The sequence below is a fragment of the Tenrec ecaudatus genome, chromosome 18 (genome assembly GCF_050624435.1).
Source record: "Tenrec ecaudatus isolate mTenEca1 chromosome 18, mTenEca1.hap1, whole genome shotgun sequence".
NCBI classification, from domain to species: Eukaryota; Metazoa; Chordata; class Mammalia; order Afrosoricida; family Tenrecidae; genus Tenrec; species Tenrec ecaudatus.
The window spans coordinates 14,187,607-14,193,571 of record NC_134547.1 but is presented as its reverse complement, the minus strand read 5'-3'; the positions used below and the strand labels follow the sequence as shown (position 1 = coordinate 14,193,571).

Here is a 5,965-nt window from a genome sequence, read left to right as displayed (position 1 = left end):
GACTCATAGCGCCCCCCCGTGGGTTGTCGAGACTGTAACTGTTCACAGGAGTAGAAAGCCCAGTCTTTCTCCCTGAGGGCGGCTGGTGGCTTCGAATTGCTGACCATGCAGATCGCAGCCGGGTCAGGAACCACTACACCATCAGGGGCCCTTTCAGGCAACCACAGCAGTGCAAAACAGACTGAGCTTGTGGGGTCCTGTTTGAAATCAGAATATGTATATATTTGAGGGGCACCCCCAAAAAAGACAAATTGTGCTGGGCTGAGCAGAGCTTTCGTAGTATGTATTTTCCTCCCAGCCAGGCGAGCACTGAGCAGCTGGCTCTGAGTTGGTGCACCCAGTGGCATCGCCTGGGAAGGTTCTCCCTGGTCACACTGAATTTTTACGTAAAAGCAGTTTCGCTCGCACCTCCTATTTTTGTTTGATGATCGAGTTAGAGAACAGCGCGTGGCTGTGGAATATTGTTTCCTGCTGGGTGAGTGAGAGGGGGGAGTGTCACAGAAACTGCCGAGGTGTTGAACACAGCTTACGAGGAACGTATTATGGGAAAGATTCAAGTGTATGAGTGGTTTTCTCATTTCACAAAAGGGGAAATGTCAACTGATGAGAAACCTCCTTCTGGACGGCCGTCACTTTCCAAATGGACGAAAATGTTGGCTTGCATTTGGAGTTCATCCCACCAGGTCCCACTATTAATCAAGCTTTCCGTTTTGAGGTTCTGAAAAGATTGCATAACAGCATGTGGCCCAAAAGGCCTGATTTATGGCAGACGGGGGACTGGTTTTGCCACCATGACTATGCACCTGCTCACGCAGCTGTCTCAGTGTGCCAGTTTTTGGAAAAAAAAAAAACCCCAGCATGCCTCTCTTGCCCCATGCATCTTACTCATCTGACCTCGCACCATAAAAATTGTTGCTGTTTCCGAGAATGCAGAGGGACATGAAAGGGCAGTGACTTGACAACATAGAAGAGGTGAAGAAATAAATCGAGGAAGGTGCCGTGAGCCATCCAAACAGATGCGTTTGAAAACTGTTTCCCAAGAATAGAATTTCAGACTTGGCAAGTGTATTAAGTCTCATGGAGAGTACTTTAAAGGTGATAAGGTTGTTTTGTAAAAAAAAAAAAAATTAAATACATAGCTTTGGGAAAAAAATCCGTTTGGGGGGGGCAGGTACCCCCATAGATATAGCTCTCCTTGCTTTGGAATGTATACTTCGAGGTGTCACGTATAGATGGTTTCCATTAACTCAGGTTTCAGGCTCACCATGGAAACAACTGTTGACCACGAATTCGCAAACAGAGTCAGAAGTTTCGCTAAGTCTCAGGCCCCCGTCGGGATGGCAGTGTTCCCTGGCTAGACAGCAGGACCTAGCTTTTCATCACTAACCGGTCGGTCCGAGAGGACTCTCAGCATCTCCTGACCCTTTGTGGCGAGATCTGAGGGTCTCGCAGACACTGCGTTCAGTACGATGCCTTCGGCAGACTGCGTTTTGTAACGGTTCAAAGTACATTAAATAAACTAACGGGTTACAGCACCAGGCAACACTGCTCCTTCCACTTGCTCCCGGCTTCCTGTTCCCATTCCTCCTCCTTTCCGACCCGTCCTGAAGCTCTGTCCTTGCCGAATGCTGCCCTTTTGAGCCCAAGTAGTTGATGATTCTCAGGTGTGCGGACCTCCCTATTACTGTTTCCCTCATGAACTTGTGGTTTGGCTAAAAATTAAGACATGGGCAGACGTTTTGAAGGTTTTGCGTGTTTGGTTGTTTAATCCACGGCGTAGTTACCTAATCTGGTGTCGATTTGAGACTAGGAAGAGTGAAGGGGTGGAGTTGAGCCTGTCAATTGGGTTGCTGCTTGATGACCTCATTTGGAGGCGCTAAGGAGAGAAATAGCTCGCTGGAGGCAGGATAGACACTCTCTGCTTGGTATTCCTATAGTAAAAATTCCTTGTTATATTTCATCAAACTCATGGCCACCATGTGGAATCGATGCCAACTCATAGTGACCTTGTCGGACAGCCTAGAGCCACCTCTGTGGGCTTTGACAGGAGTTGATATACTTGTCTGTTTTCACCTGCTGACCTCGGGGTTCACAGTCCAACTGGTGCCCTCGGTGCCCCCAGGACGCCCTAACTTCATCAGTAGGAGGTTGTCATCAGTAAGGATGCTCCTTGCGCAGGAAGGCACTGAGCCAGGTCATTAAGATAAATGTGAGGCTTCAGGGGACAGTGATGCCATGATGTGGGTCCCATAACCTAGAAAAATGAGGATAAGAATTGTTTCCTGTAATCATGACATCTGGTGGGGTTTTTTTGCGGGGGGGGGGATGGTCATATTGTTTGGGGTATCAATTGAGTCCTCTGATTATTGTAAGCCCTGTTTTTTGGTCACGTCGTTTCGGGAGTCTAACTGGCTTGATTTTCACTGGATCTTGGAAGCAGTTTGGAGGTGGCAAACCCCACTGTTTTCTTCAGTCTCAAGCTTCAGGATAAATTTGAGTTTCTCCAATCAGCTTAGTTTGGAACAGCCACAGGTGGCCTTGGCCCCTTGTTGGTGATAGCAAATCCAGCTGGATGACAGTGGGCTTTGGGCTTGGGTCTATAAACTTCATTGTACCTGGCTTCTTTGGAGCCCCTGGCAATGGGTGGTCCAGTCCGGGGAGGGGTAGTCTTGCCCTCAGGGAAGTTGCATGGACATGCCCTAAAGATGGATGGATGCTTGGAGGATATGCCCCAGGCCAGTGTGGTCCTGGAGTCATAAAAGGGCCATCAAGTAGCCACGTGGCCTAAGGGCCCCAGAACTGAGGCTGTGAACTTCTCTAATGTGTCATTATATAAATACTCCCATCGTAGTCCTTTCCCAAAAGAGACCTGGTGGTGTACGTATTAGGTTGCAATCCTAAGGTCAGCAGTTCAAAACCACCCGCTGCTCTGGGGGAGAGAGTTGGGCTTTCTACTTCCGTCATCAGTTACGGTGTCAGGAACTCACAGAGAAGTTCTACTGTGTCGTACTGACTCGCACTGAGTCGGCATTGACCTGATGGCTGTGAGTCTGGTTTGTTAGCATTGAAAGTCCTTTCCCACGGATGGTAGTGATGGAATGATCTAACCCCCAAACATGAGTTCGTGATCATTTTGTGTGTTTTTCCTGGTCATGTGATTGTGAATTCTTTGGAAACCATCATTCCTTATGGCATAGGTCTCAACAGTTCTCCACCTTCCTGATGCTGTGATCCTTTCAGACCATTCCTCATGTGGTGGTGACCCCCACCCACAAAATTATTTTCGTTGCTACTTCACAAATGTCATTTTGCTACTGCTATCAATCATCACGTAACTATCTGATAGGCAGGATGTATTTTAATGGTTACAAATTGAACATCATTAAAGAATGGTGATGAACCAAGAAAACAATGTCATTATCTATTGCGAAATATGTACTTCTAAAGACAAATCAATGAAATTTTGTCCCAAAGCATGGTGTAGCATGGGAAACAGTGGGGGGACCCGCCTAGAGACGGATAGAGGAGCGGTGTCTCAGTTCCTAAGACCATCGGAAATGTGTTTTCCATCGGAAATGTGTTTTCTGATGGTCTAAGGCAACCTCTGTGAAAGGGTCATTCAACCCCCAAAGGGGTCGAGACCCACAGGTTGAGAAGCGCAGCCACAAGGAATTTTGGAAACCTCATGCCATCATGTTTTCCAAAGAATACTCATGCTGAATAAGGAAGACCAAAGAAGAATCAATGCATTTGAAGTATGGAGTGCCAAAAGAGTAAAAAAAATCTGTCTTGGAAGAAGTACAACCAGAATGCTCCTGTGCTAATTATTTAATCTGGTGTCAACTTGTGAAGGGGTAGTCTAGCCTGTCAATCAGGTTGCAGCTTGATAATCTCATTTGGAGGCCCCACGGAGATAAATAGCTCACTGGAGGCCCCATACAGACTCTCTGTTTCATCTTCCTGCTGACAAGACACACGGAGCTACGCCAGAGTCACCCAGGCCAGCGTTGAGATGCTTCCAGCACCACTGGATTCACAAGACTTTCCACCCACTGGCTTGTGACCTTCCTGCATTCCGTGTCATTGCATGTGTTGCGTGAGTCTGAAAATTTATAGACGAGTATCAGACATTTGGACTAATATCGGACTATGGACTTGATCTGTACTGGGCTGGGATGTTTTCTCAATATACAATCGCTCTTTTATAGAAAGCCCTTTCTTATACGCACGCATCTCCCTGGATGTGTTTCTCCAGTCTATCGGGGCTAGCACAGCTCCTTGGAGGTGTGGATGGTGAGACTTCATCTCACATATTTTGGACATGTCCCTGGAGAAGGACATCATGCTCGGTCGAGGAGAGGGGCAGCGAAAGCGAGGGAGACTCTCAAGGAGGTGGGTTGACTCAGTGACTGTAACAACGGGCCCAAACATCACATCAATGTGAGGATGGTGCAGGACTGGGCAGTGTTCTGTTCTGATGTAGATGGAGTTGTTATGAGTCGGGAACCCATTCCACCGCACTGGACAATAGTGACCTCATGCTAAAGGCTTTCCTCATTGGGATGGTTTGTCTTTGCCTTGTTTAAGGCTTAATAAAGCAGTCTCTAGAAAATACATTTGAATGTGTAACCCACTATACCACCTGGCCTCCCTTGCCTAGAACACAGGTAATAGAAAAAGTTCGGTAATATTGCTCCCTGACAAACCATGAGGTCACGGGCCTGTGCTTCGTACTGAGATCTCACTGCGTCTTCTGAACACAACCTTGGAGAAGGGAGAAAGGAGGTTGGAATAAGAAGGATGCCGGTCAAGCGGAGGGGCAGTGAAAACAAGGAAGACCCTCAACACGATGGATGGACACCGTGGCTGCAGCCACGGGCTAAATCCTGGATTGCAAAAGTTTAATTGCCCAGTGGGAGCTAAGTTTTTGTGTTTTGCTTTGTTTTTCCTTCCTGAAAAGGGGGTGGTGGTAGGCCAACCAAGTTTGGGAACCTATTTCCTAAAGGGCAATTCTCTGGCCTATCAGGCCGCTGAGTCAGAATGGGCTTCATCGCCCACAGTCCCAGGGTGATGCAAACGGGCAAGGAGCTTGGCTGCTAAGAGGCAAATTGGTGGTTGGAAATGCCAGGCCATCCCGACCGGAATATCACCCACTGAAAACCCTACTGAATCACGGTGGTTCTCTGACAGGCAAGAAGGCGACCATCACCCTGATGGCAACCTTCTTCTTCTTAATAACCTGTTTTACAGACGTGGAAGGAACTGAGCCTTAGCGGTGGGCCCCTTCTCCGGGTTCGATTAGCTCCCCCGTATCAGAGTTCGAACCCGGATCAGACTTCCACCCAACCCACTGGTGGCGACGTGACAGCGGCTGAGAAGCTCTATCCCCCAGCCTCCCTAGGCCAGGGGTCTCTACGGAGCTGCGAACAAAGGAGGGGAGTTTTCAGGGTGTCAGTTACTTGGGCTGCCCACCCCAAGGACCCACCAGGCGCTGCGCGGGAGGCAGGCGGGGCTTCCCACTCCCGTGCAGAGCAAGTCTTGGAAGCTCCCAGGTGAGGGCGGCGAGTCCGAAAGCAGCGGAGGGCTGGAAAGCAGAGCGCCCCGCAGGCGTGCGCATGCGTCAGGTAGCAGGTTCCTCGCCACGCCCCCATCGCGAGCCTGGGGGCGGTGCTGGCACGGTCCAATGTGGAAGCACGGTGGCCCTGAGAAGCTTCAAAGTAGAAGCCCCAGATGCAGGAGAAGACTTTTAACCAAAGATCCCGTGGAAATGGTTGTGTTAAAAAGAGAAGCTAGGACTAGGGAGCAGCGGGCCTCGAGCCGGGGGACGGTGTCCAGAAAGGGTCCTTTAACGCGAAGGGGCGTGGCTCTCGGGGGGCGTGGCTCTCGGGGGCGTTCCGGAGCGCTACGGTATCCGAAGCAGCACAAGAAGCACGCAGCGGAAAGGACGCGAAGAATCGGCCGGGCG

At 49.5% G+C, this 5,965-nt stretch overlaps 1 long non-coding RNA gene across 1 annotated transcript; it reads right to left on the bottom strand.

The window, feature by feature from the left end:
- Positions 1-1,114: 1,114 nt before the first annotated feature.
- On the bottom strand, positions 1,115-5,755 carry LOC142431884 (uncharacterized). The gene is made up of 2 exons (XR_012780854.1): positions 5,486-5,755; positions 1,115-2,254 (listed from the first exon to the last, which is right to left on the bottom strand). It is a non-coding gene; the product is annotated as an uncharacterized LOC142431884 (long non-coding RNA).
- Between the last annotated feature and the right edge of the window lie 210 nt (positions 5,756-5,965).